This window comes from Pseudopodoces humilis, chromosome 2, assembly GCF_049639895.1.
Source record: "Pseudopodoces humilis isolate 2021_Gansu_Grassland_sample_001 chromosome 2, ASM4963989v1, whole genome shotgun sequence".
In the NCBI taxonomy this organism is placed as follows: Eukaryota; Metazoa; Chordata; class Aves; order Passeriformes; family Paridae; genus Pseudopodoces; species Pseudopodoces humilis.
Window position 1 is genome coordinate 39,760 of NC_142201.1, and position 12,977 is coordinate 52,736.

The 12,977-nt window shown below is 50.0% G+C and overlaps 1 protein-coding gene across 1 annotated transcript in view; it reads left to right on the forward strand.

Moving 5' to 3' along the window:
- The first annotated feature begins 8,831 nt into the window (after window positions 1-8,831).
- DCHS1 (dachsous cadherin-related 1) overlaps window positions 8,832-12,977 on the forward strand; it is a 43,742-nt gene continuing 39,596 nt past the window's right edge. Inside the window, exon 1 of the mRNA XM_005526604.3 lies at window positions 8,832-8,994. The gene's annotated coding sequence lies outside the window, so the exon portion shown is untranslated. The remainder of the gene's footprint in view (window positions 8,995-12,977) is intronic.

Sequence of the window (12,977 nt, forward strand, 5' to 3'; positions counted from 1 at the left end):
TGCAGTCCTGAGTATTTGTGGGATGTCATTGCATCCCAGTTCGCAATAGTTGTGGATGATAAACATGGTTTGTCAGAGGAAAAAGAAGGTCACGCCATCTGCATTTTTTTTTCCTGGAGAAATCATCAGATCTTACTTCAGACCTGCTACTCCATGGCAGACCAGAGCTTGAACCAAAGCTTAAGCGTAGAGAAATTTGGTGCAAGTGGGCAATTCCTGGACAGTTCCCTCATCCCTGAAGAATTCTCCCGAGTCCCTGCTGCTGGGCAGAAGAGTCCAATGGAGTCGGCAGCATGTGGGTGAGATTTGACTCTACTGATCTCAGAGCCTTTCCTTCCTGAACAAACATTTTCCATTCTGAAATAATCACCTCACTATATATAGAAAACTCCCCCAAAGCAAAGGCCATGTTCTTTCAAAAGGGATAATTCTTAAATGAAGAAATGTTTTCTTCCTTTCACCAGATTCAGCAGGTCCTTTGCTATCAGGCTTGTACCTGTTTGCGAACCTTCTGACCAAAGGCTTGTGTCACCTCATGCAAAAATAACCTGGATTTCCCCTGCAGCCCCTGCACCCCCTGCCCCCACTCTGCAGATTCCAAGGCTGTGTCTGTAATCACAATCCACAGCATTTCGGAAACCACCCCCCCATCTTGCTTCCTCCCAGCTGATTTTCAGGGGAACAGAAGGAGACTTGTTTGCTACCAGAGAGGAAGTCCAGGCCTTAGCAAGCAGCTTTCTAAGAGGCACCGGTGAGAGCGGTGAGCTTCAGTCAGCGTTCACTCGCAGAACTGCTGCCAAATGAGGTCACCCTGCTGCAAACGTGGATGAAGAGATTTCAGAGGAGGAGAATGGAAGAAGCCAGTACAGGAAACAGAGCAGTCAGTAGCACAGGGCTCAGCTCAGTCAACTCACCCTCTGGAAATGTTGATTTCCAGTTTTGTCTTGGCTCACGGATCAACATATATTAGACTGTTTCCTTCTCATCATTATCTCATTCCCTTTTCTCACACAACAGTGATTGCTTGGTTTGATCCAGTTCAGCCATCTCTTTGGGAAAGGGTGTCGTGGGGCAGGCAGCACACATGTTCAGAGGGCAGTTCAGACACCAGGTCTGAATGACACTGCCTATGTCCTTAGGAATCACAAAGTTCACAGGAGCTCTGGGACAGACTCTACCTCTTAAGAAAGGCCATAGACTTGTAGAACTGGAGAATACCAGGTTGGAAGTGATCTCAGGGGTCTTGTGGTGCAAGTTTTCTGGGCAAAAGCATGGTCCATATGAGCTGGCCCAGCACCCTTATTAGCCAAGATGTACAGCTTTGCTAGGAATCTGTTATATCTTTTTCATGGTTATTCTAGTGATTAATTCCTCCTCCCACTAAAACTACTGCTCTTTCCTTTCAGTTTGTATAACTTCAGTTCCACAATATTGCTCCTGTTACACCTTTATTTGCTAAACTGAAACATTATTATCATTGAAACAATTAAAAACTTTCATTCTTAGAGATCCTTAGAAATAATTACTTTTTTTAATATTAATAAAGGTCTTCACATGGAACCTTGTTCCTTGGATCCTGACTCATGGCTCTTCTCTGGCCATTTTGAGTTTTCTATAGTCTTTATAAATATTGAACATTAAGATTGCATCACTAAAACTGCAGTAACAGAATTTCCCTGTTGCTCTGTGTCCTTCTGTTTAGTCAGTTTATAGTTCCTTGAAGATCATTAGTCAAGATACTAAAAATATTGACAGAAATTTTAAAATATTATTATTATTATTATTATTAGTAGTAGTAGTAGTAGTAGTAGTAGTAGTAGTAGTAGTAGTAGTAGTAGTAGTATTCCTTGGTAGGAAGTTTATCTGCACAATAGGAATAATATACAGTACAGAGAGACTGAGAAAAACAGTCTATATGGTTTGATTTATAGGTACCTGTAGGTTGAATATGAATCAGCTGAGGGCATATTGTAAAAATAAAATAGCATCATATGAGATGTTATAAACAGGACTATAACCTCCAGGATGCATGAACTAACATTTCTGGCTCTGCTTTGCTCTGATCAGGCCCAGAGCCGCAGACTGCATCCAGTACTAGCCAGTGCACCCCAGAGAATGCAGAGAATAATTTGCAAACATCCAGAAGAGACAATTAGAGGTTCAGAAAATGCAATATGGAAAAATCAAACAGTCTGGGCAATTTAGCTTAGAGAAGAGTGAAAAGATATGATGACCACCTTGATTTGTAAAGGACAGTTGTGAAGAGAACAATCTACTTCCAGTGTTCATGACAGGTATTACAAGAAATAATGTTTAAATAACAGTAAATAAAATTTAGCACTAAATAGATTGACTGGCAAGTTTATAAAATCTTCATTATGGGTGTACTTTTAGAACTAGCTAGGTGCACATCTGTGAAGTATGGCAGGTCCTCCTGGGTTCAACTGAAGCCTCTTTGATGTGAGGGAATGAATCATCTGACAGCCCTAGAACTTTCTTCTTCCATTTAAAACCTGCATCTACCATGCTGTTTAGAAAGTACCTGCCAGAGCTTCACCAAATTTCCAAGAGTGTAAAGACTTTCATCAACAAATTGAATTTTACCTAATCTACCTTAAAAGCATCCATCACATGCAGTCCAGGGAGAGGACATTACATTCAGGGCTTCAAGAACAGTGCCTCTGGCACAGAAATACGCCTGTTGTGAGAACTTGGTGTGACAGGATCTCTATGTCCATCCAGACAAGCTGGGAATGCAGAAGAACTCTTCCACTGTGAGGTTCAAAGCTCTTTAGTTGGGTTATATCCAGAAGCAACTCACAGAAGCACTTCCTCTTGTCATGTCTGTGAATATATAGCTGCACAGCTGAGGTACCAGCTCCATTTGTAGGTGAAATTATCCTGCAGCTCCTCCTCTATTCATGGATTTAATGGATTCTCTTTCATGGATTTCAAGGCAATTCTAAATGGCAGAGGCAAACTTGGGATCTACATGAAAAAGACTTTGTCCTGTCTTAGGGAGAGCTGTCCTCTCACTTTCCCTCCAGCCCCAGCCATGTATGTTCCGAGCAGGTGCCTTATTTTATTTTTAACCACCATTATGGATGGAGGAAGCCTTTGCTTGCTGCAAACATCCGGGAATCGGAGCCTAAGCACATCCTAGAAGGATTTCCTGTTTGGGACTTGGAGCCAGACTTCAGCCTGCACAAGCAGAAGCCTCTGAGCAGCAAGCTCAGTCCTGCCGTGCTGTGGGCCAGGTGACTCCTGTCTCCTTTGGGAGCAAGTTGACATCTAGCAGGAGGGTGCCAAACTGCCCAACCACTTCCCACCTGCCAGGCATGAGGACAGGAACATGCACGTCCATTCTGGGTGGGGATGTACCTGACTCTGGGCTCAGGGTTGGTGTGGTGCAGCAGAACAGCATTGTGAGGGGTGGGGTCATGGCATCCCACTGTGTTTCTCTTGGAGCATGCAGAGAGTGTGTTTTCTGTGCTCATCTCAGCTGGCCTTGGGCTCAGTTTGCCATATTTTATCACATCCTACATTATTTCAATTTTGGGAGTTCACCAAAGCCCTGATTAAATACGACTGCCAGTAATGGTCTGCCCTGAATAGGTGAATAGTGTATTTTTGCTCTTGTTTCTGTGTCATAGTTGCTCTCACAAAGCACAGCTCGGCTTAACTTCTTTCTGCCAGTCCACATATGCAGGTCAGGAAGGCCTCTCTGAATGTCCAAGCACATAATAGGGGTCTGTTCTCCCCTCTCTTGCAAAGTTTCTCCCAGAATATCTAATAAACTAGAATTTACTAGAAGACCAAAAGGAATCCACTAGTTTCTATCTTTGAGAAGAAGGAGCACTTGAGAACCAATTGCAGGTCTGAGAGAAGGGTTGTTTGATGATCTGAGGTAATGCCATGGGGCTGAGGACTAACAAAAGCATTGGTACTGAAGGAAGGACTGAAGGGAACGACACAGGAAAATGCACATTTCTGGCAGTAGTATAAAGGATTCAAAGCAGACTTTAAAGGAAATTGATAATTTGAAAACATGGCAGTAATGTGATAGGCCCTGTGCTCTTCAACATCTTCTTAAATTACTTGGATGCAGGAATGGAAGGGATACTAAGCAAGTTCGCAGTTGATATAAAACTGGGAGGAGCTGTTGACTCTCTTGAAGGCAGGGAGGCCTTGCAGAGAGATCTGGACAAATTAGAGGACCAACCAGATGAAGTTCAACAAGGGAAAGTGCCTGGTTCTGCACCTGGGATGGGGCATCCTGGATTTACATACAGACTGGGAAATGAGATGCTGGAAAGCAGAGCTGTGGAAGGAGACCTGGGGGTCCTGGTCAGCAGAAAGCTGAATATGAGTCAGCAGTGCCCTGGCAGACTGGAGGGCCAGCTCTGTCCCATGGGCATTAGGCACAGCATGGCTGGCCAGGCCAGGGAGGGGATCATCCTGCTCTGCTCTGCACTGGGGCAGCCTCACCTTGAATATCTTGTGCAGTTTTGGTCACTGCAATATAAGAAAGATATTAAACTATTAGAGAACCTCCAAAGGAGGGCAAGAGATGGTGAAGGGCCTTGGGGGAAAGCCATGTGAGAAAGCAGCTAAGGGCACTTGGTCTGTTCAGCGGGAGAAGTGACATCAAAGCTGTCTACAACTTCTTTATGATGGGAAGAGGAGGTGCAGACACTGATCTCTGTGGTGACCAGTGACAGGACATGGGGGAACAGCCTGGGATTATGTCAGGGGAGGTTTAGGGAAAGGTCCTTCAGCCAGAGCGTGGTTGGGCACTGGAACCCAGGGCAGTGGTGACAGCACCAAGCCTAACAGAGGCTTCAAGGTGCATTTGGATAATACTCTCAGGCACATGGTGTGACTCTTGGGGATGGTGCTGTGCAAGCCCAGCGGTTGGTCAGCAGTTGGTCTTGATGATCCTTGTGGTTGCTTTCCAACTTAGCATATTCTGTGATTCTGTTATTTTGCCAAATTATGCCAGGATAGCACATTAGACACCTTGATAAGTGGCTTTTTTGGGGCCAGGATCAACCTTGGTTGAGAAGACTATCTGAACTGCAGTGCTATAGTAACACATGAGAAATTATTTATTCAGCTGAAGAAGACATATATTTATATGAAAACTCTAAAATGCGGAAGACTGGCAAAAAAAAAACCACCACCAAATTATGAGTTTGCTTGAGGAAATGCACAGTCTTTTCAAGGTCAGTTTTAGAGCTCATCTATTTCAATTTTTTTCAGTAAAGGTCTCAGAAAAAAAAAAGTACATGGATAACTTTGTACTTGACACAATGTCAAGCGGCATTGTGAATATAGAGGGTGACTGGGACATCATAAAAGCAAAAAGTTATTATTAAGGAGCAGCATAACAGAAATGGAATTAAATGCATTCGTTCATAGTAGACAGGGTTAACATCCTGTGGTTAACAGGGATGTCCAGAATTGCATAATCCAACCTCATATGTGAAGGGAATCAACAATACCAGATCAAATCAGCCTTGGAAACTTGCAAAGGGATGAGATTCACTACTCTATGAGTAGCTTATTCCAGTGGTACACTACTCTCCTGGTGAAAAAAAAACTTTCTCTAGTCATTGTTATTGTGCTACTGTCTGCATGTGGTTCCATCATCTTTGTAACCTGCCTTTGAGGTAGCAGCAGGACGCTGTTAAACAGCCCTGCTGCTTAAGCATCACCAGACCGAGAGAGCCCAGCTTCTTCAGTGTCTTGTTATAAATGGATCAGATGTCCCAGACCACTACCTACCTCCTACAGTTTTTCTATAGCCCTCATGAACAGGGAGAGACAAAAATGTACAGAGAATTTCAGGTATGGCTTCACTATATCCCAGTTCAAGAGGGATAATTATTTCCCTCGATCTGCTCCTGACCGTTGTTCTACTGCAGTGCAGGATGTTGTTTGCCTGATTTGCAATGAGTGAATCCTATTGACTCTTCATTCCATGTTCATCCCTACCCTCGTGTTCCTTTCAGCAGGACTGCAACTTAGCCAGATGGTTCCCAACTTGTAGCAATTTTGGGGTTTTTCTGACTCACGTGCAGAACTTTGTACTTCTCCTTACTGAACTTCATGACATTTCTGCTAATTCCTTTATGTGACTTTCTAGACACCTCTTTGGACTAAAGTGCCACATATCAGTGACCCCTCCTAATGTCATCTCCAGACTTGTACTCCATATCATCACAGAGTATCAACAAAGACACTGAACAGTACTGGCTCCTAAATCAGTGCTCGGTATATTTTGTTGGCTGCTAGGCACCAACCCTGTATTGAGTCACTGGTCACTACCCTTACAGCCCAGAGGTGCAACCAGTCTTCAGCCCACTTGATGCTCCCCATTCACTCAGACCATATGTCCTCAGCTTATAAACTAAAATTCAGTGGGAGCAGCTGTCAATGCTGTCAAGTCATTTTGCATCTACTGCTTTTCCTTCATCCATACAGCAAATCATTTTGTCAGAGAAGTTGATTGGGCTGCTCAGGCATGATTTGTGCTTGCTAAATCTATGCTGACTATTCCTGATTGCCTCTTTTTTCTCCATATGGTCAGAAATGGATTCTGAGACAATGCGGCCCATGAGTTTTCCAGGTGTGGTGATGGCCTTGACAAGCTGATGGTTCTCTGAGCTCCTTATTCCCTTTCTTAAGGGTGAGTATAATGTTTGAATAATAGAATCATAGCATGGGATGGCTTGGAAGGAACCTTTAAGGGTCACGTACTCCAACCCCCCTGCAATGAGCAGGGACATCTACTGTATCAGGTGACTCAGAGCCTCATTCAACCTGACCTTGAGTGCTTACACACCCGCACCATAAACATTTCTTCCTTATATCTAATCTGAATCTACTGGGGTTCTTTTAAAGCCGTCATGTCCTGTCATTACAGGCCCTGCTAAAAAGTCTGTCCCCATTTTTAACATAATCCCCTTTAAATTCTGGAAGGGGCTCTAAGATCTTCCCATAGCCCACCCTCTCCAGGCTGAACAACCCCAACTCTTTCAGTGTATCCTTACAGGAGAGGTGCTCCAGATCTCTGATCATTTTGGAGGCTCTTCTCTGGATCAATCCAATAGGTCTGTGTCTTTCCTGTACTGAGGACTCCAGAGTAGGGAGCAGTGCTCCAGAGTGGAGTAGAGGGGAGGAATTATTGCCCTGATCCTGCTGGTCACACTATTGCTGACAGAAGCCAGGTGCCCTTAGCCTTCTTGCCTGCCTGGGCACATGCTGTGTCATGTTTAGCCATTGTCAACCAGCACTCCCAGGTCCTTTTCCAGCTTTCTAACCACTCTGTTCCCAGCCTGGAGTGCTGCCTGAGGCTGTGGTGATTTAAGTCCCGGACCCAGCACTTGGCCTTGTTGAACGTCATACACCAGCTGATCAGCCCATCAATCCAGCCTGTCCAGATCTCTCTGCAGTGCTTCCTATGCCCCAACAGATCAATGATCCTGCCCAACTTGGCTGAACCCATCAGCCTTCTCCTCGTCCCTTGTTACCAGTTTGCCAGTCATGTTTATCGGCAGGGTACACTGTCTCTGACATTTCTTTTCTGACTGTCATACCTGTAGAAACTCTTTTTATAATACTTTGCATTTCTCACCAAGGTCAGCTCCAATTGTGCCTTAGCCTTCCTCATAATTTCCCTACACAGCTGGGTAAGGTCCCTATACCCCTCTTGGGACATTTGTTTCTGTTTCCACTGCCTGTGCATTTCTGTCTTGCTCTTTAGTTTGACCAGCAGGTCCTGACTCAGCCATGCCAGTCTCTCACCTTCCTTGCCTGATTTCTTACGCGTGGGAATTGAGAGCTGTTGTACTCTACACAAAATGCAATTAAAGGTCTGCCAGAGAAATAAAAGACATGATAACTAAGTCAAGGCTAAAGTTGTTGAAACTGGAACAAGATTGTAAAGACCATTTTACCATCTCAGAGCACACTGAGCCATGGCCTTTAGGAGATGATCTTAGCAATAGACCTTAGTCAACAGCAGTTTCTCCAACTAAAAATCAAAGAAGGTCCAGCAGCGGTTATTGGTCCTAGAGGCTGCATGGCTCCAACAGACACACAGACACTGCTGAGACCTGCGTGGAGCAGGGAAAAGCTGCCTGAGTGGCCAAGCAGAGCTGAGGAGCCAGTCGCTGGTGGAGATGCCTGGACAGTCACCAGTCTTGCTTTTTTTCCCTGGCATAGACTGGTGGAACCCCAGTCCCTTGTAGCACAGGCACATTGGGTGAGCATCTTCCAGTCTGGACCTTAGGAGCCCTAATGTGAGTCAAGGTACTGGCGGGTCACAGGTACTTGAGCTCTGGGTTATGTGCTGGAGAAGCAACTGCGGTAGAGAGGAAAGAATGGCCTGTGATCATGTCCCCAAATGCCCCCAGCTTTGCCCACAGCCTCATTTCATCCCCTGCCCAGTCCTCTCTCTGCCCGGTCCCGTCCCTCTCCTGCTCCTGTCAGTCCCTTCCCATTTTCTCGGGCTCCCGGCGCCCACCGCTTCCTTCCATCTTTCCGTACCCCGGCTCCAGCCCTTTCTCCCTCTCCGTGCCGATCCTGCTCCCGACCCCTTGGTGCCCGGCCATACCGGGCCGCCGCCGCACCCCCGCTCGCCTGCCCGGGGCCGCCTCGAGGCCGCGCTCCGCCGGCGCGCTCCGGTGCGGGGCGGGGAGGGGGCGGCGGAGGGAGCGGGGGGCTGAGGGCGGCGCTGGCTCGGGTTTCAGCAGGAGCCTTCGCGCCGAGCCAGCTCCGAGCCAGCGCCGACCCGCCGCCGAGCGCTCCGCAGGGCCACAGCCACACCGGGGCGGCCGCGGCACTCGGGGGGGACCGGGGCGCCCGGGGCACTGGAGCGGCCGGCGGGACCGGAGCGACCGTGGCGCCGGAGCAGCGGGGAGGCTGCGGGACGTCGTGGCGGGGCCGGACCCTGCGGGATGTGAACGCCGCCGGCACGGGACGCGCAGGGTAAGTCCTACCGCTGGGGACTGGCCCTAACTCGCCCCCGCCCGTTGCCCTGCACGGTGGTATCGTCGCACGGTGGTACCGGACCGGGACCGGGACCAAGTTCTTTGTTCTGCCTCCGCCGCGGAGGCAATGGAGCTGGGGGGGGGGGGGGGGGATCGGGGGGGCGCGCCCGAGGCGGCGCAACACCGCGGAGCCGCGGCCGGACCGGGCTCGCTGGCGGTGCTGGCAGCTGCCGGGCGGCACGGCACGGCACGGCACGGCACGGCACGGCTCGGCACGGCACGGCACGGCACGGCTCGGCACGGCACGGCACGGCTCGGGACCCGGCGCTCACGGTGCCGCTGCAGGGCAGACCCGGCGAGGGGAGGGCGCTCAGCGGAACCGTGGAGGCGCCGGGCGGGGGCTACGAGCCCGGGCGGAGGGGGGAGCGGGGTTGGCAGAACGCCGGCACCGAGGCCGCCCAGTGCGGGACGTCCGGGAGCGCCAGGCACGGGGATAGGGAGCGGCAGCGGACGCTGGGTCCGGCGGCTGGGGAGCCCCGGGAGCCCGGAGCTCCAGGGGAGGGCGGGCCTCGACAGCCGGGGGCTCCAGTGTACCGGGAGCAGGCGAGGCCCCGCAGCGCCTTGGCGATGGGCACGATCTGGCAGGGGCCGATGCAGCGCGGGGATGCCCCGAGACTGGGACTGTGGGAATTGGCTCCGGCGCGGAAGTATTTCATTAGACTTTCCTTTGTGGGGGATGCGTTCTGAGAGATAGGAGTGCCCGCGGGGAGCCCCAGTGTGGCACAAAAATGGGATTCACAAGGATGCAGCAGGGGCTTAACTTCATCCGCAGAAAAGCACTGCCACTGCCACTGACTGCTCGGGGCCCATATCAGAGGGTCATGAGGCTGTGTGGCTGGGCTGGGAGCGAGCAGAAAGGGAATAGTCCTGAAGGCCCGGGTGGGAGATGGTAGGAGAGGCAGGAGGCACGGAGGTGGCTGTAAATAGTGGTAGGCTGAGTAGAGTTGTTAGTCCAAGGCTGCACTGCAGGCAAGTCAGGACTGTGCATGGTTCCGAGGGCAAATCATCTGAAAATAGAGAATCTGCGAATATACAGGAGGAAAGCATATTCCAGGTCAGTGACCAGTGCTCAGCAGAGATTAAATGGACTTCCTCTTCTGGACTGGAGTCTCAAAAACATCATTACAAAAGTCATGGCCTCTCATGTGAGACCTAGGGTATGGGCATCAGCAGCATCTGCAGCTTTCATGGAGCCTTTGCACAGCAAGCACTCTGACATCTGTTTGTGGCATGCACAGTGGGTGCCGTCTTTCCAGCTCCTCTGCTGGCGCTGCTGTGAGCCCACTTCCCCTTTCTCGTGGCTAACACAAGGCACAAGCTGCCACTGGCAAGGGTGCACACAGTGGTCCCAATGTAATTACGTATCTTTTTTCTTTCAAAATGTCACACATCTGCTAAGTGTAGGCTGGGCTCCCCTGGTGCCCCAGCCTGTCAGCCCTAGGCTTAGATGGATGTTGCAGCTCACTCCATGTTAGCTGCCCTTCCTGTCAACCTCCTCACCATGGCTCTGGACCTCAAAGACCTATGTGAAGAGATTCTCATCTTGGCAGTTTTCTTCAGAGACTCCTGCTGTCGCTCTTCACAAGGGATCTCGGTGCCCGGTGGTGGGAGGGACGGAAAGGGAGTGGGGCAGTGTGGCTCACGTTACACGGACCGGCCGAACCAGCCCCTGCTCTGAGCTCTCTGCTAACTGAAAGCAGCTGTTCAGATTTTGCGACTGCATCCACTGAGGTCACTGCTGTTTCCTTCTGACCCAGGCCTGCAGACCTCATTGTAACAGGGGTCTGCTGGTACCAGGGATGGCTTCTGCCCAGCTCTGACTGGCGCAGTCTAGTAACTGTTCAGTAGCACCTCTTGCTGAAAGATAGGCTTGCTGGGAAACTACTCAATTGCATCCAGGGTCGGTAGAACTGAAGAAGCTTATACAGGCTTTCATCACCAGTTTTCCAGCCCAGGGACCCTAATTTTTGTTCCCTGGTTGTGCCAGTGCTCTCAGCTACTCTTCACACTCCCCAGATTTGCTTTTCAAGTATCTCTCCTCTCCTTCAGCAGTCCACAAAGCCTCACTGGCTTCTCAAGAGCAACATTACTAACTGAACCAGGTGGGCTTTTCCCCATGTTTATGCCCTGATTTCTTCCAGACACTACCCAAGAACTGTTAGCTCTATCCTGTCCGTAGTCACTGAGGTTGCCCCAGGGAATCTTGGCCCTCTATCTGCTTTTCTATACTTCCACTTTTTTTTTTTTTTTTTTTTTTTTCCTAAATTCCTGCCAAGGCTTTAAACCCTCTTCCCTGGACCTTCTCATGACCTGAACATCTGGAGCACCATTGGAATGGTGTAGTCTCATCACAGAAGCTACCCCAGGCCCCATTCCCCCAGCACTGCATGTTCTGGGGATAGGCAGTTACCCCTCCATCTGGGGAATTAGAAGTACCTCCGACAGAGACCTGTCTAGGACCACTGAGTTAGTTAGTTAGCAGATTCCCAAATTGCAGCCCACAAAATTATCTTTTTTTGACTTCAGGTCCTAGGACATTGTGAGGGTTCTCACCTGCTGGGTGCAAGAAGAGCATGTGGATTTACCCCAGAATGTGTGGACAGGCCTCAGACTGGATGCTCACTGAAGCAGACATTTCTTTATGAGTAGAAAATACTTTTAAATTATTTTGTTTCTGTCACTAACCCAGGATTTCCACAGGAAAAAAAAAATCTAGACAGTAAATCCAAGGTGGGAAAGGGGACCCAAGAATAGCATTATGTCCCCTAGAAAGGGTTAACACCGCCATGGGGTTCTTTGGTCAAGGGCTGATATTCTTAGTCCCCAAACTAGGCATTGCCAGCCACCTCCATCCCCCAAGACAGAGCGGTTCTTGCTCCTGCATCCGACATGAGCGGCTCCTGAGTGTGGTTATGGGACCAGCAGCAAATGCTTTCAAGAGAGTCCAAGTGTGAGCTCATGCTGCCGCCATCCCTGCAGACCACGAAGCCTCGTTCGTTGGGGCTGAGCGAGTGTTTGGGTTGGTGTTCTTCAGCAGCTCCTTGGCTGCTGGGTTATCCTGGCCGTTATCAGGAGGGTGGGCAGCGCAGGGCTGGCAGCCTGTGGGCACAGGGAGTGTGTCCGGCACGTCTGCCGTGTCCGGCTGCAGTGCTGCAGGAGCCGTGGCTGGCTCTGCGTCCCTCCCCCACTGCTGCAATGAAATGCAGTTACCGGGGAAAGGGAGGGAAGGAGCCGGAGCCAGCAAGGAGCAGCGAGAAGGAGACAAAGGAGGGGAGTGAGCCGCGGAGGGTGTGGGACGGAGCAGCTGGCAGAGGAGTCGCTGCGTTCCTACTGCACTGCCACCGCCCTCCATGGTACCAGCTTGGGGCACCCACAGATCTCCGTGCCAACCCAAACAATGAGCATGGTCTGATTTTATCCCGGGCATTCCCAGCTGTGGGCACATCCTTTGCAATACATCCTTTTTGATTTATTGTTCACTGGATGGGAGCCCACTCCAGTTCTGTGTTCCTTCCCAGGGACACCAGATTTGCACTTCGTGGGTTTTTGGCACCTATATTCCTGAGGTCCTGAAAGACACACTACTGGGGAGAGTGGGGGGGGTGGGGGCTAGGGTCTCAACCAGTGACTCGCTGCGCTATCTCGTAATTTGAGACCAGCTATTTTCAGGGTGGAGAGATGCAAGGCTGCTGTTTGCCCGAAAACCTCTGTCCTCTTGCAGACAGCCTCTGAACCTCACAAGGAATCATTCAACTGTTAAAGACACAGGAGCATGCTGCTCTGGGGCAGCTGATGCCAGCGCTGCCGGGAGGGCAGTGGTTGGGAAGAGCACTTGAGGTTGTAGGAAGCACCTGTGTGACAGGGTCCTAGCTGCTCACCTCGGTGCACTGTCAGGTGTGACCTGCTGGGCTGACTCCAGGT